The sequence below is a fragment of the Caretta caretta genome, chromosome 5 (genome assembly GCF_965140235.1).
Source record: "Caretta caretta isolate rCarCar2 chromosome 5, rCarCar1.hap1, whole genome shotgun sequence".
NCBI classification, from domain to species: Eukaryota; Metazoa; Chordata; order Testudines; family Cheloniidae; genus Caretta; species Caretta caretta.
The window spans coordinates 82,180,203-82,207,502 of NC_134210.1; the positions used below are offsets into that span (position 1 = coordinate 82,180,203).

At 42.1% G+C, this 27,300-nt stretch overlaps 1 long non-coding RNA gene and 1 pseudogene across 1 annotated transcript in view; one reads left to right on the forward strand and one right to left on the reverse strand.

Annotated features, from left to right (window-relative positions):
* Positions 1-6,484: 6,484 nt before the first annotated feature.
* LOC125637356 (uncharacterized) overlaps positions 6,485-27,300 on the forward strand; it is a 36,177-nt gene continuing 15,361 nt past the window's right edge. Inside the window, exons 1-2 of the long non-coding RNA XR_007356910.2 lie at positions 6,485-6,651; positions 10,668-10,713. This is a non-coding gene — a long non-coding RNA (uncharacterized LOC125637356). The remainder of the gene's footprint in view (positions 6,652-10,667; positions 10,714-27,300) is intronic.
* On the reverse strand, positions 7,117-7,256 carry LOC125637496 (U1 spliceosomal RNA; annotated as a pseudogene).

The window sequence follows — 27,300 nt, forward strand, 5'->3', positions numbered from 1 at the left end:
TGAAAATGTACTCACAATAGGTATGCTTTTTTGTTTCTTTGCCTCTGAATGTATTAGATGCAACTCCTAAATATTTTTTTTCTGACAAACTGGAGACTTCTTTGGAGTAACCCCCAATATTTCCATTTTACCCCTTTCTCTCTATTGTGTTTTAACGCTACGTTTTCATTGCTTTCTAGTGAAAATATAGAGAGAAGAGACCATTAATTTATTTACCTGCTCATGAGTTTTAATTTTATCTCTATCATTTAAATTGTCATGTTAAGTTCCCAAGTTTCTAAGCTTCTGATTGGAAAACTAAGAAAGCTCAAATAAGAATCAGAACTCTTATTTTCCTCCTCTTATTTTAAAGAAGCCAGGCAAATAATTGAGCTCTCAAAGCCATGACTCCCCCAAGAGAGCTGGAGGACTTAGCCTTCTTAATTCATTTAGGAATTTTTCCGATTCCTAGTATGAATGATTGGATGAGAACAAGAATTCTTACTGCAAAAAGAATCCCTGGTGAATCCAGAATACACCTATCCTGTGCCTTTACTTTGTTGCAATAGTTCCTGACTGTTGGAAATAAAATACTTTTTTGATCCATTTTCAAGATCTATGCAATCAACCCATGCCTACACAAAGTTGCTGTCTGAGGTATATGAACTGAGTTAAAGGTGAACTGCAAAGCAGTATTTGTTTTGCCCTTTACAATTACTCTTCTGTTGGGGTCAGAATTCAAGCTGTCTGCAAATTTCTTTGCTCCTCTACAGAAAAATGGTAGGTACCAAAGCTGTTGGATTCATAGGGCAGAGAACTGCTTTAAGGAGTTGTCCTATGCAGGGAAAAAAAAAGTTTATCTGGGGAAAAGGAAGAGTATTGCTGTGACCTTTGCCTTCTGTGGGGACCAGGTTGTGGTGGTTTAAAAAATTAAATAAATAAAATTTGCTTTTCATATATGTCATCTTTCAGTTTATTTTATTAGCTCTATAAATAAACTCTGCCCCGATGCTTCTGATAACTGGCTAACATTAGAGGTTTTTAAATGGTTTGGTTAGGTTATCTAACTGCTTTTTAAAAAATGTTCGTTAAGATTGAGGAAGCTTGGCAGCAGCATGATTTTCACTGATTTCCTTTGGGTAGGCTCTGGAGACCCCAGTAGTGACAATGTGCTCTGGCCCTACCTTCATCCATAGCTGGGCAGCAGAGCTCTACTGCTTGTAGCAAAATGTGGTTTAGAAGTGATAGCATAGCACAGGTGTCTCCTGTCTCACCAATAACAGCTGTCTGCTGCTGCTCCCAAGAGCAGTGTAATGTATGTATTTATCAATGCAGTCCTAGGTGACTATCCAGGGTAGCACATGACCAGTTAAAATTAAACTGAAGCTCTGCATTTACACTAGGAAAAAGGTCAAGTTCAGATCAGGTATAGCTGTTAACCAAGGCAAACTTAAACATGGACAGCTTTTCCTAGTCAAGGCAAACCACAGGTGGATTGCTTACAGTTTCTCCTTTTAGGTACCAGGGGCTGCTTCAGCACTTGCTGAGCAAACAGCCAGGCAGGGATTTCCCTACATGCCTGCCCTGAATTTCCCCAACCCTCCCCCGCCCCCGTTTTGTAAACTAGTTACATGTAGTGTTGTCAGTTCAGTGATTGTTTGGAAATCTTAATTGAAATTGAAACATTAATACACACTTTAAAAGTATATACAGTGTATGATAAAATACATGAATCTAAAAAAGTGTAATAGATTTGAAAAGTATTATCATAGACTAGCTTCCTTATACAGCTGTTTTTTGGGGGTTTTTTTTATGACCATGTCAGTGCATTCACTTTGGTGCTGTTGGCCAACCTACTAATTTCAAATTATGATTTGTAAGCAAGGTCTAAATAAGCCCTCCCTGACAGCTAGTGATGGGGTGGGGGGAAAGGCTTCAGGACCAGATTGTATTTACATGCACACATAGTCTACCTAGGTATCCAGCAAACAGCTGTGTTGCCCAAGTGATAGTTTTTGGTTGGGGTTGGGTTACAAATCACTTGAATGTGGGGAGGGAATGAAATGTTCTTATTGTATGAGTAAAGGGGCAGTAGAACTGTACTTACTGTGCTGATTGAGGGCATTGAGAGAGGGTGGGGACAGGTGTTTTGCTTGATGGTCTGCATGAGTCACAAGTACTATTTGATCTGTGCCTCTCCAGTGTTTTAAGACAGAGCTGATTAGGCTCCATAGATAGTCTTTTGTTTTGTTAAGTGACCACTACAGCTGAAATCACTGATGATCAGGTCTAAGTGCTTAGACCTGCTGTGGGACAGTGTTTCTGTGGAAGAGATGGCTCAGATCTCCCACTGAGAGCTCAGCTGAAATCATTGAGATTTCTGTGTGGAACCTCAAGATACCAACTCACAGAGGTCACAGGTGGCAGCAGAAGGTTACAGCACAGGGTCAATGGCAACAGAGCAATGGAGTGAATGGTAGCACAATGAACAACAGTGGCCAGAGCGAACTGTGAGCAGCTGAAGGAACAAGCAAGATGCCTTCTTGCCCCGCACCTGGGAGGTGAACTCATGTGAAAGCATCTCTGAACTCTGAGTCTCCACTGACCAAGGACAACACCGGTGAGTGTTAATGAGGCTGTTAAGAATACTGGAGACACAACACAGTTCATGTGAACAAACATGGCTGTGGCATCATACATGCTATTTAAGCAAGAGATACCACACACTACAAACTGGAGGCTAATGTTAAGTGCATTGTCACTTGTTCATCCTGAAGTTGAACACTGGTTTCGAACAAGACCCGCAAATGCTCACTATCTTTCTGCAAGAAACTCAACTGACTTGCTAGAGGCATGTGGTGAAACAGTGAGACTCAACAGTTGAAAAAGTGAAGAACTTTCTCACCACATGCAAAAAAATTGCAGCTGATAAATGCACTGATGCAAATGGACACAAAGTATTGTTATTGTGTACATTATCTTGATAGAGGTAGGCCAGGAGATGCATTTCTAGATGTTCAAGTTTTATAAAAGACACATCGGCTGCATCTGTGACAGTCCACATTTTAGAAGAGTTAAATGCTTATCGACTGGACCCCAAACAGATGGTTCCTTGTGCATTTGATGGAGCTGCAAACTGCTCTGGAAGACATTGTGGAGAACAAGCATAGCTCAGAGAAAAGTGTAACCCTAATGTCTCCTATACACACTGCAGAGGCCATCTACTCCAACTAGCGCTAGTATGAGCTGCAGACACGTCAAAAGACATTTAAAAAGCTATAAATTTAATGTCATTATATTCTTTTTTTTTTTTCAGCAAGAGTCCAAAAATACTGAGTATCTTGGAAAATACACTGAGACTGAAGTTCAAATTAGTCCAACCTGGGAAAACCCTCTGGCTTTCTCATGAGCGATCGTTGGCTGTTGTCTTAAAATTACTCCAGCCGTTGTTACTGGCTTTGGAATGTATCTACCAAGATGAGATGGATCTAAGTAGTGAGGCTGGTGGACTACTTTTGCTACTATGTTCAAAGAAGACTATTGCCATTCTCTCTCTTGTAAGTCTACTGTTGAAACCATCCAGGCATTTGCTACAACAGTAGTAGATCTTTGTCCAGCAATAGAAGCTACATTTAGCTTAATCAGAGAGCTATCCATTTAAAAACGTACTGGAAGAAGCAAAGACTTCATCCAGAAGTTGGCTAATGAAGGCATTTATATTGAATCCTTAAGTGAAGAGGACAAGAAATGTTTGTTCAGACAACTGAAAAAGTACACAGACTTTATTCTTAAAAATCTACAACAGTGACTTCTAGATTCTACTCAACCTCTACGTAGCTTTTACAGATTCCTGCCCTATAAAACATGACAGTTGAGTAGAGTGAGGCACTACCAGCAATGGGGCTGCCATGTGCTCAGGACAGATTAGAGAATTTGAACACAGAGTGGAATATCATACCACGAATTAATGAAGATTTGACTTCAACTTCTTTTTTTTTATCATCACTAGTTGCTCGACCCAATCTTTATGCTGTTTCCTGGGATGAAAGAAGTAGGAATTCATCTCTTGCTACTCCCAGTCATAACAGCTACAGTTAAGTGTTCTTTTTCATCATTGAGTAGAATTTTGTGTTCTGAAAGAAGTCATCTTCTGCCTGATCATATGAATGAACTAATGAGCATATCAGTTGAAGGAATGGAAGTACCGGACCCACAAGAAGCCACCAAAGATGAACACATTTATTCAAGAAGTTCATTAATAGAGTTGTGCAAAATTATAACAAGAAACCAAGAAGGATGTAGATGTAGTGCTTCACAGAAGGCTTAAGTAGCTAACTTTAATTTTGTGTGATGATTTTAAAACATGAGTTAAATCTAATAAAATGGTCATGAAACATTTTTCTGTTTTTTCTATGGTGCTATACAGCCCACCTTCACTCTCACGGTCTCACTCCTCATCGGCCCTGACCCCAAATTTCAATTCCTGGGGAAAACACTGCAGCCAGGACTGTTGGATGACAACTAGCTCTGAAGACCTGGCCAGTGACAGCAGCAGTATGGCACTGTCATAAATATGAAGGGAAGGGTAAACACCTTTTAAATCCCTCCTGACCAGAGGAAAAACCCTTTCACCTGTAAAAGGTTAAGAAGCTAAAATGACCTCGCTGGCACCTGACAAAGGACCAATGAGAAGACAAGATACTTTCAAAGCTGGGGGGGACAAAGGGTTCTCTCTGTCTGTGTGATGTTTTTGTCAGGACTAGAGCAGGAATGCAGGTTAGAACTCCTGTAAAGGGCTAATAAGCAATCTAGTTAGAGATGCGTTAGATTCTGTTTTGTTTAAATGGCTGAATGGAATGTATATTCCTCTTTTTGTGTCTTTTTGTAACTTAAGGTTTTGCCTAGAATGATTCTCTATCAGTTTTGAATGTGTAAGGTATTTACTCTGTAAGGTATTTACCATCCTTATTTTACAGAGGTGATTCTTTTACTTTTTCTTCAATTATAATTCTTCTTTTAAGAACCTGATTGCTTTTCCCTTGTTCTTAAGATCCAAGGGTTTGGGTCTGTGTTCACCTATGCAAATTGGTGAGGATTTTTATCAAGCCTTTCCTCCCCCCGCAAATCCTCCTAAACCCTACACCTCCTTTCCTGGGAAAGACGTTTCCAAGCAGGCTCTTTTCCAGTTATATATTTGTTAGATGCCTGGTGGTGGCAGCAATAAAGTCCAAGGGCAAAAGGTAAAATAGTTTGTACCTTGGGGAAGTTTTAACCTAAGCTGCTAAAAATAGGTTTAGGGGGTTTTTCATGTAGGTCCCCACATCTGTATCCTAGACTTCAGAGTGGGGAAGGAACTGGGACAGGCACTAAGGGTGGCATGCCTTCAGAGCTGGGTGGCCAAGGAGCAGAGGCTGATGGCTGGGAACTCAGAGATGCTGATGCTGTGAACTACTTCCCTGACCATAGTGCCCTGCGTAGTGAACTCCCACCCACGCAATAAGCCCAGTCCTGTCTACAGCTTCCCTCTCACAGTTGCTTAGTGTAGTTCAAACCTCTCCCTACTTGAGGCAGTGAGTTGACCATAAACTAAAGTTTAGTGTTCTCTACAAGCATAGGCGTGGCATTATATAACCTCCATAAAGTGTCACGGGGGGAGCTGTACAGAGTAGGGCAGTGGGCACTTCCTTGCCCCGCTGTTGCGTGGCTGAGCAGGAGCACTCCGCAACCCCTGCTTGAGTCATCGAAAGCCCGCAAGGTAAAGTACCTGCCAGTGGCTGAGGGCTAGGCAGGCCCTACAGCAGTGGTTCTCAAACCTTTGTACTGGTGCCCCCTTCCCACAGCAAGCCTCTGAGTGTGACACCCCCCCCCCTTATAAATTAAACTTTTTAATATATATTTAAGGCTATTATAAATGGTGGAGGTGAAGCAGGGTTTGGGGTGGAGGTTGACAGCTCGCGATCCCCCATGTAATAACCTCACGACCCCCGAGGGATCCTAACCCCCCCCCCCCCCCCCCGCGGTTTGAGAACCCCCTGCCCTACAGCCTCCGCCCTCCGTTTAAAAGTTGCTGAAAATCTTGCTGACGGGCTGGAGGATGGGGCTGGGTCGCACAGCCGCACCCCTTCTCCAGCCTGGCTGCTCAGAGGAGGGTGGTGGTTCCTCTCTTGCCCCTACTGGGTGCGGTGAGGAAGCCCAGCAGCCCCTTAAACTCTTCACAGCGACTTCCTTCGCGGCGCGGAAAGCGTCGCCTCCCGCTTCTACCACGTGGGGAGGGAAGGCTGGAGAAGTAGGAGGCAGAGCAAACCCGGGCAGCCCCGTACCTCCTCTTCCCCTTCCCCCAACGAGGAGCAGGGGCAGAGGCCGGTGCTCTGGGCTGCTGGAGGGGCGCGCACGCCGCCTCCTGCAGCGGGGGGAAGAGTTTGGGCGCGTGCGGGCTGTGGGGGGACGGTGGGTGTAAGTGGGGGAGAGGACAAGTGCCCGGGGGTAACAGGGAGGACAGTGGCAGAGGCATGAGAACACAGTGCATGGTAGTGGGGATGAAAGGAAAGGGGAGCTGCGGAGAAAGGGGCAGAGCCAACAACGGAGCGCCCAGGAGAGGGCAGGCGGGAGCCGCACGTGGCTCGCAGCGGGCAGGCTGCGAAGGGAAAGAAGGGAGTAGCAGCAGCCGCCATGGTGAGTAAACAGCGTGAATGCGCTAAGAGAGCACGTGGCAGGTTGTTAGTAAAACGCCCTGGGCCGGCTCTGCTGCACAAAGGGCATGGGAAGCTGATTTAAACAGGGTCAGCTGGCGACTCCCCTTTCTAACAGGTTCGAGCGGGCCTAGGCAGCTCAGTGCTACCTGCTCCTGGCCCGCGCTGGCATAGTGGGTGAGGCCCCGGGGAGGAAGAGTGGTGAGAGATGGTGCTGTGCTGAGCAGTTCTAGCCAGCACAAATTAAAGCAGCATGGAGGTTGCTTCAACTTGCACCAAGGCCTAGCCTGTAGCTGCCCTCAGGCGCAGTGTTATGGAAAGCTCTCTATGCCTTTCCCCACTTCCTTCATGTGCGCTGAGTACAGCTCAAGTGCTTCTGCGGATTTGGCTGTCCCCGAGGATCTTGGCAAGTTTGTGTGTGTGTTGTGGGGGTGGTTCCCTGGCTCTGGTATAACTAACCACAAATTATGCAGTCGAGTTTCACGCATTTGGGGAAATCGCAAAGGTCAGCACACCCGCAGTGCAATGGATGAGCCTCACCCTGGGAAAACCACCTTCGTGATCATGGTATCTCCCCTGCCTAATTCTTGCCTGGGGATACTGCTAAATCAAATCACCCTTTCCTGGTTTACTTTAATTTGTAGATTTTTATTTTTTAAATATTTTTGAATAGCTACTTCAGTGTGTTTCCTTGGAATGCACCAGATGAACTAAATAGTAGTTGGTTGGTTGTTAATTAACAGGAGAGTATATAACAAGTTCACTCCCCTACATAGGATTATTCTTTTTTTCTTGCATACTGTTCTGTTTTCTGTGGTGTTCAAAAGCTAAAATGTAGGCTGCTATAAAATTGGGGGAGGGAAGGAAATGTTCTGAATAATTAAAAAAAAAAAACAAAACAAAACCCAACCCTGTGTATAGCCAGAGACTTCTCACCAAGAAAGATTAAAAACTTTCCATGTGGAAAACTGAGATAATTACATTCACCTCCTTTGTATAGTCTTTTGATAATTTCTTATGGTGCTGTGCTCTGTAAGTGCAAAACATTATATATTGTTGCATGAGTGTTATACTTACAAAATTCCTAAAGAATTTCATATAATAAAAAATAACTTAGTAACATCAGTATACTGGGGATAAACACATGGTGTTAACGAGCAAGGCCTGGAATTCCCTCTTTCTCATATATCAGAGGGGTAGCCATGTTAGTCTGTTGTCCACAAAAACAACAGAGTCTGGTGGCACCTTAAAGATTAACAGATGTATTTGGGCATAAGCTTTCATGGGTAAATAAACCTTCTTCAGATGCCTGGACATTACAGAACAGATTTATTTGGGATCTGTACTTTTCACTCATGAATCTAAAGAAGTGGGTTTTTTACCCACAAAAGCTCAATCTTTAAGGCACATGTGGCCAACCTGTGGCTCTGGAGCTCTTCATAAGTTAATATGTTTCAGAGTAGCAGCCGTGTTAGTCTGTATTTGCAAAAAGAAAAGGAGTACTTGTGGCACCTTAAAGACTAACCAATTTATTTGAGCATAAGCTTTTGTGAGCTACAGCTCACTTCATCGGATGCATACTGTGGAAACTGCAGAAGACATTATATACACAGAGACCATGAAACAATACCTCCTCCCACCCCACTCTCCTGCTGGTAATAGCTTATCTAAAGTGATCACTCTACTTACAATGTGTATGAAAATCAAGGTGGGCCATTTCCAGCATAAAACCAAGTTTAATCAGTTAATATGCGGCTCCTTGTATAGGCACGGACTCCGGGGCTGCAGCTATAGATGCCAACTTTCCAGTGTGCTGGGGGGTGCTCACTGCTCAACCCCTGGCTCTGCCATGAGCCCTGCCCCCACTCCACCCCTTCCCACCCCTTCTCCTGAGCCTGCCATGCCCTCGCTCCTCTCTCCCCCCCCCGCCTCCTGCATGTCATGATACAGCTGGTCGGGGGGGGGGGGGGCAGCGCTGACCAGTGCAGCTGACACTGGGTGGAAGGCGCTGGGAGAGGGGGAGCTGATTTTGGGGGGGGGGGGCCTGCTGACGTATTATTCTGGCTCTTTGGCAATGTACATTGGTAAATTCTGGCTCCTTCTCAGGTTCAGGTTGGCCATCCCTGCTTTAAGGTGCCACCAGACTCCTCTTTCCCGTGGAGAAGAATGGAGTCCAGTGCTCATGAGAGTGGGTAAATATTAGGCTGTAAGCTCTTTAGAGCAGGGACCTCTTCTTTGTAACACGTGATTGGCACTATGCAATCAATAACTAAGTTTCTGATAGCATTATTAAAGTAAACATCTTTGATTTTCCTGGAAGTAGTAGGAACCACACTTCTTGGGAGAATCTACTTTCAGAAATTCAGGTTTCAGAGTAACAGCCGTGTTAGTCTGTATTTGCAAAAAGAAAAGGACTACTTGTGGCACCTTAGTCACAGTATGCATCCGATGAAGTGAGCTGTAGCTCACGAAAGCTTATGCTCAAATAAATTGGTTAGTCTCTAAGGTGCCACAAGTACTCCTTTTCCTTTTTCAGAAATTCAGACTATACTTTGCAACACCAGATGGCGCTGTTGTGTTAAGTTATTTTATTTAAGGAGTGAGGGTGAGACTGCAACATAGAATATTAAATTAGTTCACTTTGTTTGCGGTTCTTCCAGTGTGTATGCATAGTTTCCCTGTCGACATAAGCTGTCTCTTTTGCATGCGAGGGAATAAATAATCTGTAGTATTTAGAATAAATTTTAGACATACAGTAGTCTTCTAAACTTTAATAGTTGTGACTGCATATTCTTGGAGAAAAGGAATATATTAGATACCTTTTCTTTTCTTTTTTTCGTTGCCTTCTCTTATTCTTCTTGGGGAGATACCACATTCAGTCATAAAGGACGGATAGGGTACTTCACATGGTCAAAACTTCTATTTTCTTCAAAGGGCTTCTAGGGCTAGGCAGTAATTCTGTCTCGAATGGCTAATTCCAACCTCATTAATGTTGGTGAGCTGGTCTAAGAATACCTTTATAGAGCGAGAAAGAAGAAACCCTGAAACAAAGATTTGAGGGTTGTGGTGAATAATTAGCTGAACCCTGAGCTCCCAGTGCTACACAATGGCCAAAAGGGCTAGCTAATGTGATCCTGGGATGCATAAATGGGGGACACTTGGCTAGGAGTAGAGAAGTTATTTTTCTTCTGTTTTGCATTGGTGTGATAGACTACCAGTTCTGGTGCCTACAGTTCAAGAAGGATGCTGATAAATTGGAGAGCATTCAGAGAAGAAGGTTCATGAGAATGATTAAAGGATTACTTTATAGGTACCTACATGGGGAACAAATATCTGATGATAGGCTCTTGAGTCTAGCAAAGAAAGGTATAACATAACACACAGGCTGGAAGTTGAAGCTAGAAAAAATTCAGACTGGAAATACAGCATACATTATTTTACAGTGAGTGTAATTAATTGTTGGAATTAATTTACCAAGGCCAGTGATGGATTCTCCATCACTGACCATTTTAAAATCAGGATTGGATGTTTTTCTAAAAGATCTGCGCTAGAAATTATTTGGCAAAATTCCATGGCTTGTGCTACAGAAGGGCTAATGAGATGATCAGAATGGTCCCTTCTGACCTTGGAGTCCACGAAAAGACTATCAACCACAGTCCTGGATTAATCTTCTTTCAGTTCTTTTGCGAAGCATTTTTACTTTAGAAACAGTTAAGGAGGCAAATGGAAAATAAAATTCTGAGAGCAGGAGACGTACATAGGCTTTTCTCATTTCACCTTGAAGTGCTCCATGTTCTGGATAGGTGAAAACGTAAAAAACAAAACAGAAGTCCTACAGCAGTTGAGCGAATAATATTTATATTGCTGTCAATCCCTTAAGCATGAGAGTAATTTTTAGTCATGCAGTACTTGTGTACCACTTTTTATTGTTAAGTGCTTTACAAATATTAACTATTGCACCACCTGTAAAAGTACAATGTATTATGCCTGTCTTTACAGATGTGGAAATGGAGTCAGAGTGGTAAGACTTGGAGAGAGCCATATGGTAAGTCAGTGGTACAGCTGGTATTAGAATTCAATAATTCTTCTCTCCCAACCATGTATGTTTAATCCTCTGGATCATGCAGGTTCCTGTGATATTTTAACCATGGTGATGCTAATTAAAAAGTTTTCTGAACTGTTCCTTTGTACCATAACTTCCTTTAATACCGCTTTAAAAGGTATTTATGTGAGGGGTGTGTGTGTTAAAGAATGGAGTTGATCCAATCTTAGCCCGTGTGATTTATAAAATGTCAGGCTTTTTTTTTTTAATGTAATTAATCTGTGATGAATAGTAGTGGTAAAAAACAAACCAAAATATGGGTGTAAATTGCAACAACACAAACTCAAAGTAAAGCATCATTGGTTGTAGTGAAACAGTAATTTCAGCAACCATAACCTAGAAATTAAAGTAAAACAAAATATAGTTCCTGCCAACAATTCCTGTACCTCAAAGGAAATGACATTTTATGGCGTAAACCAACAACAGCCATTCACTGTATTATGTGAAATCAAGGCTAACCCACAGAGTGAAGTGTGGGTTTCCCATGGGAATTTTGGGTAACCTTATATAGAATTTCATTTTGCTTACTATTGGATGCTTGAGTGGTCATTCTGACAGTTTTTACTCTGATTAAAATCTCCTCATTTCTTCCAGCTATCAATAATATGCTCTTAGATATAGTAAGGATGACCAGAAACACACTTAAGTTTTGGCAGCTGGAGGCCAAACATCTCTGTTTACACTCGCTTGTATCTTGTCTGAAATTAGATTACTGGCTTTTTGAGGAAGGGACTTTTCCTTCCTATATGTTCATACAGCACCAAGCTAAATAGGGCCCCATTCTTGACTGGGGCCTGTGGGTGCCATGATACAAATAATTATTTATTCTCATTAATCGGAGTTGTGGGTGCTCAGCAACTCCAAGAACCAGGGCATCTCCATTTAACCAGAAAACAGAGATCTGATTTTTTCCATACTGAGCTGTTGGCTGACCTTGAAATCATTAGGTCATTAAACAAAACTAAGTCTGTCCTGACACACAACTTTCTAGCATTCATTTATGTTTTACTGTCTGCTTTGCTAATATATCTGTTCTATGTGGCATCATTCCAGAGACATCGTAAACAAATTTAACTTTCCCAGGATAAAACAGTATTAACAAAACCATCTTGTATTACTATAATCTCAGCAATATGGTAGTTAACAAACAGAATTGTGACAGGTATAGGCAATCGACCCTTCTATGGCTGTTTGCTGAGTTTGTATCTATTTCCCTTTTTATATTAGGGGAGCCTTACTTTAGCTACTAATAGTAATAAACCATTTTCTATAACTGTTTACATCTCGGAGTCTTAGCATGCTGTAGAGATTAAATTAATGCTCACAATATCCCTGAGAAGGAGGTAGGTAAGTAGGATTATACTCATTTTACTGTGAGCCACAGAGAAATAAGATAATTGGGCGGGGGGGGCAGATTTTGGAACAACACTCAACAATCCTGACTTCCAGTCTCCTGATGTAAATTCCAGGAATATATTCCCTCCCTTTGAATGTGATTTTTTTTTAAACCAATACTATTTTTAAAAGAATTTACTTTTTCCTTTAAAAAATGGTTTAGAACTGTATTGTTAGCCCATTAAAATGGGTCATTTCATGGGAAAGGTAAGACTCAAGCTGTGTAATTCCCAAGTCTGTCCAGGGAGAAGAAAATAATGTACTCATCAAATTCAGTAAAATCTATATAGAGATCTGTAAAATCAATGTAAGTAAATCTGAGAATATTTCTCCATATTAGAGGATATTAGTGGGATGGAATAAATTAATTCTACATCAGAACTGTAGTTTATATTGTTACAGCAGTGGCCAGCAGGCAGTGCTGTTGCACATAGTCTTGACATTCTTTTTCTTTGCATTTAAACAAATTAATAAACCTTGGAAGAAAATGCTGTGGTCTTGGTGAGTTTTCTTGGGAGAGCTGTGGAAAATAGCAAGAGAGTTTGCTCTCTGCCTTGATTTTTCTAACTAGTGTCAGTTCTTGAGGTAAAATTACTCCCTGCATACTGGGCTTTATGTTTTGGCTGAAAGCTTGGAAAGACGGCATTGCCGGCGTGCCATTAGTAACCACCTTTGTTTAAGGATCAGTGTGTATATACAGTGTAAAATAAACAAGTTGTACTAAGAATATGTGCAGACTCCACATCGCTGATTTCTCCTCTGATGGCAGGCTGACCCACAAGGCCCTGATATTGTCTGTTTCTCTTTCTGTTTTGTGATCTAGAGAAATGCATTCTTAATCCTCTGGAAAGATTGGTACCTGCCCTGCTTGGCGCTGGCAGCCTAGAAAATGCTGTTTGTGTAACTGATGAAGCACTGCTGTGTGCAGTTCTTAGGAAGCGGATAGTTGCTAGACTCTCTGGATGATGGTCTTTGTATTTTGTTTAAATTTACCTCATGGATTGGCAGAAAATCTCACCGTGGAAGCAGTATGCCTTTATCTCCACCTCCATGGAGTTATTGCAGTCCAAAGTTTAGATCTAAATATTCCTTTCTCAGTAGTTTAGTCCCTCAAATGAGAATTGTTTCTGTAGCTGTACTTCAGTTCAACTGAAATCTGAAATAAAAACTAGTCAGTTACCAGATATGTAACCAGTCTTGTACATAAGGCTTTTATTGTACCTGGTTCATTAAATTGTTGTCATAGCTGATCTAAAAAATCCAGAGAAATGTGATTGACAGGCTTCCGTCCTGTTTCTTTGGAAGTTGGTAGAAGAGTAAGAAATTGTTTTAGAGCTGACTCTAGGAGGGAGACTGTCTCCTGGAAATGTGACTGCTATTACTTAAGCTACTGCCAAGGTGGATAAAAATCCATTTTTAAAATATTGAGTTTATTTGATTTATTTTTAAAAATATCCTTTAAATACACCTATTTACAAATGCACTATTTGAAATTCACATCCCCTGTTAAGGCCTACGTTTATTTACTGACTCACTCTCTCTCTCTAAAAAATACAGTGTGTGTGTGTTTGTATATATACTATACAATATTAAAATCATTCAAGTAAAATACAAAAAAAAATTAAGTAGTACGTGTTTTCTGACAAAAGTTTTAAAGAAAGTCAAGTCACTGAACTGATGGAAGTCACTGGCTATGCTCCTGGAACCAGAGTTTGCTGAGTGCTAAACCAGTTTTTGACAGCAGTAGTATCTTCTGCAGAGAGAATATTTTCTTCATTTCAGTTTATTCAACTAGTTCAGTTCAATGACTAGTTCATTACAATTTAAGAAACCAATGGGGAGTTGACGAAGCAGAAAAAGCTTGTTTTCCCCTTCCAATCTATGAATAAAAACTAGGGGCGAGAAGATGACCTACTACTTCTGAAATGACAGGTTTCAGAGTAACAGCCGTGTTAGTCTGTATTCGCAAAAAGAAAAGGAGTACTTGTGGCACCTTAGAGACTAACCAATTTATTTGAGCATGAGCTTTCGTGAGCTACAGCTCACTTCATCGGATGCATACCGTGGAAACTGCAGCAGACTTTATATATACACAGAGAATATGAATCAATACCTCCTCCCACCCCACTGTCCTGCTGGTAATAGCTTATCTAAAGTGATCATCAGGTTAGGCCATTTCCAGCACAAATCCAGGTTTTCTCACCCTCCACCCCCCCACACAAATTCACTCTCCTGCTGGTGATAGCCCATCCAAAGTGACAACTCATCACCAGCAGGAGAGTGAATTTGTGTGGGGGGGTGGAGGGTGAGAAAACCTGGATTTGTGCTGGAAATGGCCTAACCTGATGATCACTTTAGATAAGCTATTACCAGCAGGACAGTGGGGTGGGAGGAGGTATTGATTCATATTCTCTGTGTATATATAAAGTCTGCTGCAGTTTCCACGGTATGCATCCGATGAAGTGAGCTGTAGCTCACGAAAGCTCATGCTCAAATAAATTGGTTAGTCTCTAAGGTGCCACAAGTACTCCTTTTCTTTTTACTTCTGAAATCTTGAAGTACATGGTGACCAGATACAATTAGTTCACTGTACTACACTAACTGTCTAATAAATCAGTTTTACATGCAAAACATGTTTGATAAAAGCTCTGGATACATAAGAGAAAAAAGTTCATAGTTTTTAAATAAAAAGAAATTAAAACGCAATATTTGTGTATGTTTAATTGAATATCCATGCAAATAGAAATTAACATATTTTTATTAATTTTTATTAATTTTATTATAAAAATTAATCATTTAGTAAATAAGAAATTTCATTCACCATTTTCTAACATAAACATGTAAAAATTTAAGAATCTGAATACATGTAAGGTAAGCTATATAATTGGTTAAATAAATGTGTATAGATGCATTATATCCTCCTGGTTAGCAAAAAGAAGCACCAAGTTTTAGTGGAAAGACTAGTTGTAAATCAACATCTTAATAGTTACCAACCAATTGGAATAAACCTTTCCTTGGGAAAATAACTGAAGTACAAATACAAAACACAATTAAAATTGATTTAAATCAAGGTTTCCTGCTTGCTGATTTAAATCATGATAAAAATAGTGATTTAAATCCTTTGGTTTAAATCTGTTTAGCCTGACTTCTATGTATGAGACTACATAATAGATTAAAGAATGAAAGAAGTAATATACCTGTTATAAAGGGGATTTAATTCTGAATTTGTATTAAACAATATGCTCTGAATGACTAATATTTCATTAATTAAAGTCCTGTAAAAATCAAGCCAAAAGAAGGGTTGAGGTATGTTGATAGGGAACTGTCCGCAGATTTATTCTACTGCTCCTTGTGATGTGCCTGTTCTGGGGAGAATTAAAAAACTTCACTTTCCACAGCTTCTAATCTAACTTTTTAAAGTTAATTTTAGGGCTCATGAAAAGGTTTAAAAAGTAAATGCATTGGACTTCAAAAGGCTACATACAGCTTGTTTCTCATTGTTTTCTAAACTGTTTCCTTTTTTTAAGGGATGATTTAGTTGTGGAATCTTTGACATCTCTTGCATTATAGAGGCTGCTGTTGTGGTTTTAATGAGCTTTTATCAGGAGCTTTCTCTTTTTTAAAAGGGAGTCTTTTTATTTCTGCTCTGAATCTTGGACACTGGAGAATTCTTGTTTTGTCTTTGGTCAGTTGCATTATCCTCTTCACTATTTATTATTATGTCTACATCAAAATAGAAACTGTATGTATTTTGTGTCTGGACATGTAGTTTTTCACTCTGAGGTGTGCCAAAAGAAACATAATAGATTCTCTTTCTGTGTATAGCTTTCTGAGCTATTTTGGTGATGGCAGGCTGGATTGATTTTAAATCAAGGGAATTTTAAATCAGCGATTTAAATCACCAAATTGAGAGCCTTGATTTAAATGGTTAATTTTAATCAACTTTATCATTTGTACTTCAGTTTTTTCTAAAGAAAGGCACATTCTCATTGGTTGATATAATTATTAAAACATATTGATTTACATCTAAATAGAGGCTTTAACACTAGATTTGGTACATCATTTTGCTACCTAAGAGGTTACACAAAACTATATACCTTTATTTAGGAAAGTGTATAGCTTCAGATTCTTATTGTACATTTATAGTATGTTAGAAAATGGTGACTGATTAACTTTTGGCTCACTATTTGTATCCAGCTGCCTTAGGATGGTAACTAGAATTTAAACAAACACACAAAACCTAAACTTTTTTAAAACAATTCAGCCTTAAATGTTTTGGGTACATAAACTTCTCTTATCAAAATATGTTTCACATTTACAACTCAATGATTTATTAAACAGGGATTAATTGTAGTAAGTGAATTAAACTGATTTTTCCCAGGCTGACCTGAAATATTTTCAAATATGTCTAAATGAAAGTGATTTGGGCTTACGTTCCTACTCTTCTAAGTCTCTTGAAGATGAGAACAGTCTCCTACTTTACTTAAAGAAAAGGAGTACTTGTGGCACCTTAGAGACTAACCAATTTATTTGAGCATAAGCTTTCGTGAGCTACAGCATCCGATGAAGTGAGCTGTAGCTCACGAAAGCTTATGCTCAAATAAATTGGTTAGTCTCTAAGGTGCCACAAGTACTCCTTTTCTTTTTGCGAATACAGACTAACACGGCTGTTACTCTGAAACCTACTTTACTTAGGCTGTCCTTCAAACTTTTAAAATTAGCAGCCTTTAACTAAGCGTTTTTGGTAGAAGTTCATGAATTCAGCATATTTCGTTTTTTACTTAAATATTTTAAGAGATTATAATTTTAGCTCTTAACATATATTGTATTACTTTCAGGTTTCATTTTAAACAGGTTTATTTTAAAAAAGAAAAATGTATTCTGTAAAGAACAAAATTGAAAAATTTTTTTTTTTTTTAGTCAACTCTGTGGTAGGATTTTGTTTTTTCTGGAGAGGATTTCTTGATGTTTGGAGAGAAGCATATAGGGTTTTATCATCTCATAATATGCTTTTCCTTCTGGTTGAGCCCAGATACATAAAAGAAAAGAGGGAAGGAAGTTTCTAAATTGTTGTTTCTAAATTGATGTATTGACATTCTATTTGCCTTTAGTTAGCTACTCCAGTACTTGGTGACTGAAAGTTGCAGTCATCTGACAAAACCTGATAACAATTTCTAGGAGGCTGGTGTCTGCTTCTGGGCCAAACTTCTTCAATTATTAATAGCAGACATCTTTGTTGGTAGTTTCAGCAGAGTCCAAGGACTGAAAGGGATTTATCATGAGATTGAACTACACTTTTAATCCTGGAAGAGTTTCCTTCTACGTTAGGTTTAGGAAATTCTGCCAAGCAGTAGGAGGAGCTTGCAAAGCTGCTGCCTTGACTCTGCCCATCATATGCTTGGTGTGTGGATATATAAGTGACTTTCATTTTTCGGGACCTCAATCTAGCACAGGGGTGGGCAGACTACGGGCTGGATCCGGATCTGGCCTCTCAGGGCTTTGGATTCGGCCCACGCAATTGCCCCTCATGGTGCTGCAGGCCCTGCGCCACTCTCAGAAGTGGCCGGCACCACGTGCCTGGGGTGGGGCAGAGGGCTACGTGCATTGCCCTTGCCTCCAGGCACCGCCTCCCACCCCCGCAGCTCCCATTGGCCGGGAACAGGCAACTGCGGCCAATAGGAGCTTCGGGGGAGGTACCTGGAGGCGTGGCAAGGGCAGCGCGCAGAGCCTTGTGGGAGGGACCCCCCCAGGGGCTGCGCAGGGACATGGTGCCAGCCGCTTCCCGAAGTGGCACCGCGTGGGGTCAGGGCAGGTATGCAGGAAGCTTTAGGTAAGCGGCGCCAGGTTGGAGCACGAACCCCTCCTGTACCCTGCCCCCCAACTCCCTGTCCTGAGCCCCCTACCGCACCCACATCCCTCCTGCACCCAACTCCCTGCCCTGAGCCCCCTGCCTGAACGCCGCACCGCTCCTGCACCCCAATCCCTTGCCTTGAGCCCGTTCCTGCACACCGCACCCCCTCCAACACTCCGCACTCCCTCCCGCACCCCAACCCCCTGCCCCGGCTGTGCATACAATTTCCCCACCCGGATGTGGCCCTCGGCCCAAAAAGTTTGCCCACTTCTGATCTAGCATCTTTCAAAAATATAAAAATGTGTATATATAAAATAATAAAATTTGTGGTGGTTTCTGCAGAAGAATTTGTTTTATCCATAACCAAGCTATAAAAATGCTTGAGGTCCATTTTAGGTTTTCCTTTTTCACCGGCATTTGTCCCACAAGCTAGTATGGAAATATTTATTTTTTTTCCCTATTTAGCTTCAGTTGTGTGGGAATTATGCTCTTTTGGATTATGTGGTTTGGCAATGCTCATTCCAAATGCTGGCCTATTGTAGTCTGCATTTTTCTTCTTCCTCTAGAATGTATCTTCTGCAAGAGCATATGTCCTGATTAAGATTAACTTTGCTTTTGAATCTCTTGAATACAATTTTGGGTGTAACATTCTGTCTTTTCGCCTATTTCTGGATGTTCTCCAACTTCTTTCAATGAAGAGAATGCTATTAAGCATGCTGAATTTACATCAATAATTTGATAATGAGTAACCATATTCTTTTATACAATGTTCCATGAAGCAGGTGTTGTTTCTCATCCTATGAAAGGAGTCTAGACTGAGGAAGTGGTAGATGTAACCCACTTCAGAAGAAAACGAGATTGATGTGTGGTTAGTTCCATATTCTACAAACTCTTGTATTTTGAAGTGGGCACATTTGTTAAAACTTACATTGGTGTTCTCACCAGCTGAAAAAATTATTTGTAACTATCAAGTTTCCTTTCCAGCACTTTTCTTTGACTTCCTCTTGGCTTGACAACTGGATTCCAGGATGGCTACTGTGTTGCCAAAGACCATCTGTACCAAGATGGAACGGGTTTTATTATTTTGTGGGATACTGAGAAATAATTTTCTTTGCATCTTGTGGCTAACAGACATAAAAGAATGTGTCTGTTTGGTTAAATGGATTTCTGGTGCAGTTAGCCTCTGCCATGTACTACTAACACCAATAGAGGTGCTAGACTAGAGGCTGTCCCAATGCAGTCCAGCTCTCAATGAGGTGTTGATATTGAGAAACTCTTGGTCCTGGATCTCTCTCTTTCTGTGTTTAGACAGTTCACAAAGGCACATTGTGAGGACTTCATTTAGTTATGAGGACATGGAAATTGAGTTAAAAGATCGGAAACAAAGGGTAGGAATAAATGGACATTTTTCAGAATAGAGCAAGGTAAATAGTGGTCTATACTGGGACCAGTGCTGTTCAGTATATTCATAAATGATCTGGAAAAAGGGGTAAATAGTGAGGTGGCAAAATTTGCAGATGATGCAAAACTATTCAAGATAGTTAAGGCCCCAAAGCAGACTGCGAGGAGTTACAAAGGGGTCTCACAAAATTGGGTGATTGGGCAACAAAATGGCAGATGAAATTAAATGTTGATAAATGCAAAGTAATGCACATTGGAAAACATAATCCCAATTATACATGTAAAATGATGGGGTCTAAATTAGCTGTTACCACTCAAGGAAGAGATCTTGGAGTCATTGTGGATAGTTCTCTGAAAACAGCCACTCAATGTGCAGCGGCAGTCAAAAAAGCGAACAGACTGTTGGGAATGATTAGGAAAGGGATTGATCATAAGACAGAAAATATCATATTGCCTCTATATAAATCCATGGTATGCCCACTTATTGAATACTGCATGCTGACGTGGTCGCCGCATCTCAAAAAGGATATATTGGAATTGGAAAAGGTACAGAAAAGGGCAACAAAAATTATTAGGGGTATGGGACATATGAGGAGATATTAAGACGACTGGGATTTTTCAGTTTGGAAAAGGGACAACTAACGAGGGGGTATGCTATAGGTTTGTAAAATCATGACAGATGTGGAGAAAGTAAATAAGGAAGTGTTGTTTACTCCTTCTCATAACACAAGAACTAGAGGTCACCAAATGAAATTGATATGCAGCAGGTTTAAAACAAATAAAAGGAAGTATTTTTTCACACAACGCACAGTCAAACTGTAGAATTCCTTGTAAGAGGATGTTGTGAGGGCCAAGACACCTAAAAGGGTTCACAAAAGAACTAGATAAATTCATGGAGGATAGGGTCCATCAATGGCTATTAGCCAGGATGGGCAGGGATGGTTTTCCTAGCGGAATGGGCAACAGGGGATAGATCACTTGATGATTACCTGTTCTGTTCATTTCCTCTGGGGCACCTGGCACTGGCCACTGTCGGAAGACCGGATACTGGGCTAGATGGACCATTATTCTGACCCAGTATGGCCATTCTGATGTTCCTATGAGTAACATGAAATGCTTAGAGTTCTATAATCCTGAAATGTTGTATATGATTCAGAAGGGGCCATCCCTACAAAGCTGGGTGGATAAAAATCAATGATTTAAAAAAAAATGTAAAAAAAATCAGATTTTTTTGAGAAAAAGTTTTTCCCTCAAAAAGTATATCTAAAGATAGTTTTAATTAAGATACATTATAGCTCTGATATCTCATCATGGAATAGGGATTATTAATTCTGTAGAATGAGACAATATATTCATGTAATGTTTAAGAAAAGTTTTGTAAACGAGTTCCAATAGTTCATGGATTAGCGACCCAATCTTATGGGGTTCCAGGGGCTTCTGTATAGATTATTTAGGTTAATCTTTCTATCTACCCAATGGGACTCAGTGCTCAGTCTAGACGATACCATCAGAGATGCTTAGTTTTGCAGTTCTCAAACTGTGGATTTGTCTCTCCAGAGATAACATGCTTGTTAACAGCAAAAATGTTTTAAAATAAATAAATATATAGAGGTGAGAAATAACAGACCTCAACCCTATTGTCCCTCTTCAGATTTGTGTACATGAGTCAATCCCTTACCTCTCTCTAAAAGTGCAAAGTTCCAGAAAGTTCAACGAATACAAGATTGTTGGAGGCAGAATAGATCTGGACAAGGGGAAGAAGTCTAGAGATAAATGTGAGAAGGGAGGGACAGGCAGTTAAAACAAAAGTGAAACTGTTTGAGCAGCGTATTCCAGAAGTCTTTCTGAGTGTAGCCTTCATTGATTTTAGATCTACCATACCATTCTCTCACTAGAAGGGAAAACCTATAATGGCAGCACGCCATAAAAGAGACCCAGTTTGGGAATATTTTAATGAAGTTCCTCTACTTGTGAAGAATATGTATTAAGGTTATAACAACCAACAAGAAGGCACTTTTATGTAAAAATCCATAATTAAATCAAGTCTTTCTGACTAGTGATTTTAAATCAAATCCACCCTGCTACAAAGCATTTGGAAGCGTGTTGGGCAACACAGTGTGCTTTCTTGCAGTTCGGCAGTAATAGCCCTGCCAGTAAGATAGTGACAAACAGAGCTAGAACAGCAGAAATTTTTGTCTAAACAGATTAGCCCTGAAATTCCACAGTTCTACCAAAAGATGGGCACTATTGATCTACGAGAATATCATGCAGCTAAGGGAATTAATTTAGAATTGAATTGCCATACTTAACTCTGAATTTCCCAGAGTTTCTCAAGCAGAAGGCAGACACTTAACATTATTTTTAATATGTAGTTTCATTTGAATAGCTTAAATGTTTTTGGAAGAGGATTTAAAACTCCTCTTTGACCTAAATGAACCCCTCATTCTGATTACATATTGTTGACTAAATCTTTAATAGGATCATGGATTATTGACCTGATAGACAGCTGACCATGTACACAATCCTTTTGGAAGATGGGTTAAAAATGTACTGTGCGTCAACAATGGCTGATTCTGAAGCACCATCTTGACCATAGTAAAAAGACTTTGTCCTAGTATGTTTTCTTTTAAATGATTATGCTCCATTAGAAACCAATTTAATTACTTTTTAATTGAATTTGTTTGTGAATGAATTCTTTTTAAACAGGCAAATTTAAAAAAAAAAGAGCTATATAACTTTACAGTGGTTGAACCAATTATATATATTTGAATTTTGGGGAGAAAATCCCTACATAACTCCACAATGACCTTATATGCTCGCTTGCTTCAATGAGTTTTTACAGCTGTGTTACAAGTCTCTGACTATAGGGTTTTACATAGCCAAACATCCATTATTGTTTCCAATTACAGAAGGAATGGCGCTGTTCTAATTATGCTCTGTTCTCATCATCGCCAGTATAAGGATATGAAGGCTATAAAAGCTGGTGCCAGGATGGATGAATGAGCTGGGAAATCTTTAACATGACACTGTTGTTCTCCAAAGAGGGAAAAATGGGGGAAATGACTATACAAGTTTAAGTAGGCATTGGTGATGTAAAACCCACTAGTTAATCTTTTCACTGTAAAGCAAATACTAAGATAGAGACCTACACGGAAACTGTAGAGCAACCAATTAAAAACAGATTCCAGAAAGCTTTTTTTCTCGGGGGAAACCATAAATGCATGACATGGTTTAGCAAACCAGGTCAGTGAAGCTAAAGCACTACCGTCATTGGAGAAACAATTAGCTGAAAAAATTGGCATCTTGGGAGTTGGGTATTAGATCTGTAGTGTAGAGAGACACTGACATTTTAAGTCAACCTTACAGCCATTGCAGTAATGTCCACACTATTCTCCTTGCGTCAGTGCTGAGTGTCCTCACAAGGAATGCTTCCACTGACCTCCGAGGGGCAGCGTAGGGAGCCTGGCTGCCCTACAGGCTCACAGGCTTCTGGTGGGCTGCCTGCTCCCCATGCCCTGCCAGGAGCAGAGAGGGAGCCACACATGGCTTCTCACCACTGGGAAGCGGGGTCCAGCTTCTCTGTTGGAGCCAGGTAGCCTTGTCAATTTCACAGCTTAGTGAGCCCTGAAATTGGCAAGGCTGTGGGGCTCCCAGAGAGCGGGGGACTGCTTGGGCTTCTCATCCTGACTCACAGCTGGGTGTTGGGTCCAGCTATCCAGGGGAGCAGGGGCTTTCTTGTGGAGTTTTTTTTTTTTTTTCATGGCTCCTGCCATGAAATTGACAAGACAGCCAATGTAAGGGACGCAATGTCTACACAGACACTGTGTCGCCCTAACTACGCCAACGTAAGCCTTATGTAAGCTTAAGCTTGTAAGCCTTATGCCTTTCGTGGAGGTGGAGTTATGTCTGTGTAGTAGGGCACTTACATCAGTGGGAGGCAGGCTGTAATGTAAACACTGACGTAATTAGGTTGACATAAACTGCCTTATGTCAATTTAACTGTGTAGTGTAGACCAACCCTAAGTCTTGATTGGCCAAATACTTTTACTCATTTCCCCAAAATGTCTCTTGTAATTATTTATTTTACATAAGGTTTTACACCCCTGGGATGAAAGTGGGTCATGGGGCAGCTTAATTGAATATCACTTTTAAAAAAAGCAATGTCAAAATGGACAAAACCATAGCTCACCACCAGGAAGACAGTATGGGTGTTGAAGTTATTGGACACTTTAGAGCAGTCAGACTTGTGTACAGTTATTGAGCTTCAGGGATATTAAGCATTCCTCTTCTAAGGCATGAGAACGCTTCAAGTGTAAAAGCAATGACATAAATATTGCTTGGTGGTACTGAGTGCAACGAGGCTTTTGGGAGTGATCTACCTAGCCAGCTGAACAAGATACAAACCCATCGTAGCTGGGGGTAGAGCCGACTGGGGTGCAAGTGGTTCATGTGCTGAAAGGCAAACAAAAGAGTGAGTTTGTGTGCAGCATGTTGTTTTTTTGTTTGTGTTTTGTTTTAAACAAAAATCTCAATTTTTCAGATATAGAGAGGAACAAATTACTAGCCTTGTTGCATTTCAGATAAGCTTTCTTCAATAGCAAGAGAATTAAGGAAATCTGCCACCATGATTCCTCCAGCTCTACTTGTGGCCCCATAAAAAGTATCCCTGAGTGTTCTTGCAAATAAATCCTACTGACTTGCTTTGCTGGTATGCATGACCCTTTATTTTTGAACATCCAGGTGAACAAGCTTTTTATTTACAAGAAGGTTTCTGGCATGCAAAGGTTTCCCAGAAATGACAGTAGCACAGTATCTGAGAGTATATGTTCTGGTGGTCCTGTCAAAGCAGCTTTTATTTTGAATAATTTATCCATAAATAATTTGGGAAAAGAAAAAGGCCTACATTTGTTAGATAAATTATTTGCAATGAGTAATCCAACCAAGTGGGTTAGAGGAAGAAGTTGGTGTCCACCAGGACATGTAAACTAATTAAACATGTATTGGAAAAAGAGCTGCAAACAATCAATCAGTCATGTCAAACTGTGAACTGAAGCAAAAGCCTATGTCCAATACAGATGACCTAGGCAAGGCTGAGAGCTTCTTAACAAGACTTTGATCCCTAAGCCTTTTTGCACCCATCAACCCTTAACCAGGGGGTGGGCTACCTAGGAAGACCAGGGCTTTAAAAAACCTGCTCCTTAGTGACCAGAGGCGCTGTGAACAGGAATGGCTAATGGGAGTTTTGCGAGGGAGTTTACACAGGGAGCGTGTGTGTGTGTGTGTTTTGCAGGGGCTAGATACTTACCATTCTTTAAACTTAAAACCCAAAACACCCCCTAATAAAAAACAAAAGAACAACAAAAGAATGAGCTTCAGGAGTAAAAAGATAATGCAGGCAGAAGTTCAGCAACAGAATGGGGGGCTGTCCAGTTTATTGCACCCAACGCAGCATGTACGAATACCTGCCCAGTCATAAAAATAAAGGGAAGGGTAAACACCTTTAAATCCCTCCTGGCCAGAGGAAAAACCCTTTCACCTGTAAAGGGTTAAGAAGCAAAAGATAACCTCGCTGGCACCTGACCAAAATGACCAATGGGGAGACAAGATACTTTCAAAGCTGGAGTGGGGGGGGGGGGGAAACAAAGGGGGTCTCTGCCTGTGTGTTGCTTTTGCTGGGACCAGAGCAGGAATGCAGGTCAGAACTCCTGTAAAAAGTCAGTAAGCAATCTAGTTAGATATGCGATGGATTCTCTCTTGTTTAAATGGCTGTGTTGTGAATCTGATTATCCTGTAAGGTATTTACCATCCTGATTTTACAGAGGTGATTCTTTTACTTTTTCTTCAATTTAAATTCTGCTTTTAAGAACCTGATTGCTTTTTCATTGTTCTTAAGATCCAAGGGTTTGGTCTGTGTTCACCTATGCAAATTGGTGAGGATTTTTATCAAGCCTTCCCCAGGAAAGGGGGTGTAGGGCTTGGGGGGATTTTTGGGGGAAAGACGTTTCCAAGTGAGCTCTTTCCCAGTTATATTTGTTAGACGCTTGGTGGTGGCAGCAATAAAGTCCAGGGACAAAAGGAAAAATAGTTTGTACCTTGTGGAAGTTTTAACCTAAGCTGGTAATAATAAGCTTAGGGGGTTTTTCATGTAGATCCCCACATCTGTACCCTAGAGTTCAGAGTGGGGAAGGAACCTTGACATGCCCTATAGGCAGGTGGTGTATGTGTGCATTCGGTGCAAGGAGCTCCTGGCCCTCAGAGACCGTGTACGGGCTTTGTAAACCAGAGTGGCTGAACTGGAGGAGCTAAGGGAGACAGAGGTACATAGATGAGATTTTCCGGGACACAGTAGAACGGTCCCACACCCAGTCTGACAGCCTCTATGCTATTGAGGAGGATAAACATCTCAGGGAAGAAGAACATACAGCTGGAGCAGAGGGAAATGATCCCATAGTTGGGACCAGTGGTGAGCTGGAGCCAGTTCGTGCGAACCGGTTGTTAAATTTTGAAGCAGTTTTAGAACCGGTTGTTAACCCGCTTCCCTGCAGGGGGCGCTGCAGCTTTGATGGGCTCCGGCCGGGAAGTGATGTAATTCCTCCTCCGGCTGCCGGGGGCGCTGCGCTGTGGGAGCCATGTGGGTTGCTGCCTGGCCCTGGGCACGAGCCCTCTTGCTGCTCCCGTGGCCCTGGGGCTCCCAATGCTGCCTGGTGGGGCCTGGGCTGTGTCCTGCTGCTCTCCCCGTGAGTACCTACCACCCTGCCTGCAGCCAGCCCCTGCCGCACCCCCTGCCTGCAGCCAGCCCCTGTCTCCAGCCACACCCGCACCACCTGCCTGCAGCCAGCCCCTGCCGCACCCCCTGCCTGCAGCCAGCCCCTGTCTCCAGCCACACCCGCACCCCCTGCCTGCAGCCAGCCCCTGTCTCCAGCCACACCACCTGCCTGCAGCCAGCCCCTGCCGCACACACCCCCTGCCTCCAGCCACCCCAGCACCCCCTGCCCTGTCTCCAGCCAGCCCTGCACCCCCTGTTTCCAGGCACCCCCGAAGCCAGCCCCTGCCTGCAGCCTGCCCCTCTCTCCAGCCACTCCCACACCCCCTGCCCTGTCTCCAGCCAGCCCTGCACTCCCTGCCTGCAGCCAGCCCCTGCTGCATCCCCTGCCCTGTATCCAGCCAGCCCCTGCTGCATGCACCCCCTGCCCTGCCCTCAGCCAGCCCCTGTCTCCAGCCCCTGCTGCACCCGCTGCCCTGCCCGCAGCCAGCCCGTCTCCAGCCAGCCCTGCACCCCCCTGCCTTGCCTGCAGCCAGCCCCTGCCCGCAGCCAGCCCTGCACCCCCCTGCCTTGCCTGCAGCCAGCCCCTACCTCCAGTCAGCCCCTGCCCTGTCTCCAGCCAACCCCACACCCCCTGCCCTGCCCGCAGCCAGCCCCACAGCCCCTTGCCTCCAGCCAACCCCACACCCTCCTTTCTCCAGCCAGCTCTGCACACCTTGCCCTGGCCTGCAGCCAGCCCTGCACCCCCTGCCACCAGCTAGCCCTGCCCCACGCCCCTGTCTGCGGCTGGCCCCGCTGGTGCCCTGCAGTTCCCAGGGCAGTAACCCTCCACACCTGCTTCAATGAGGGGGGCAGGGAGCAGCTGGGACCCACACATGTGCACACCCTAGGGTGACCAGACAGCAAGTGTGAAAAATCAGGACCGCTGGTGGGGGGTAATAGGAGCCTATATAAGAAAAAGACCCCAAAATTGGGACTGTCCCTATAAAATCGGGACATCTGGTCACCCTAGCACACCCCCAGGGAGTGGCGGGGACCTACATATGTGAAACGGAGCTCATTTCTAGTTCAGGCCCATCTTTTTAAAAAAGAACTTTAGGCAGGGTTAACATATATCCGT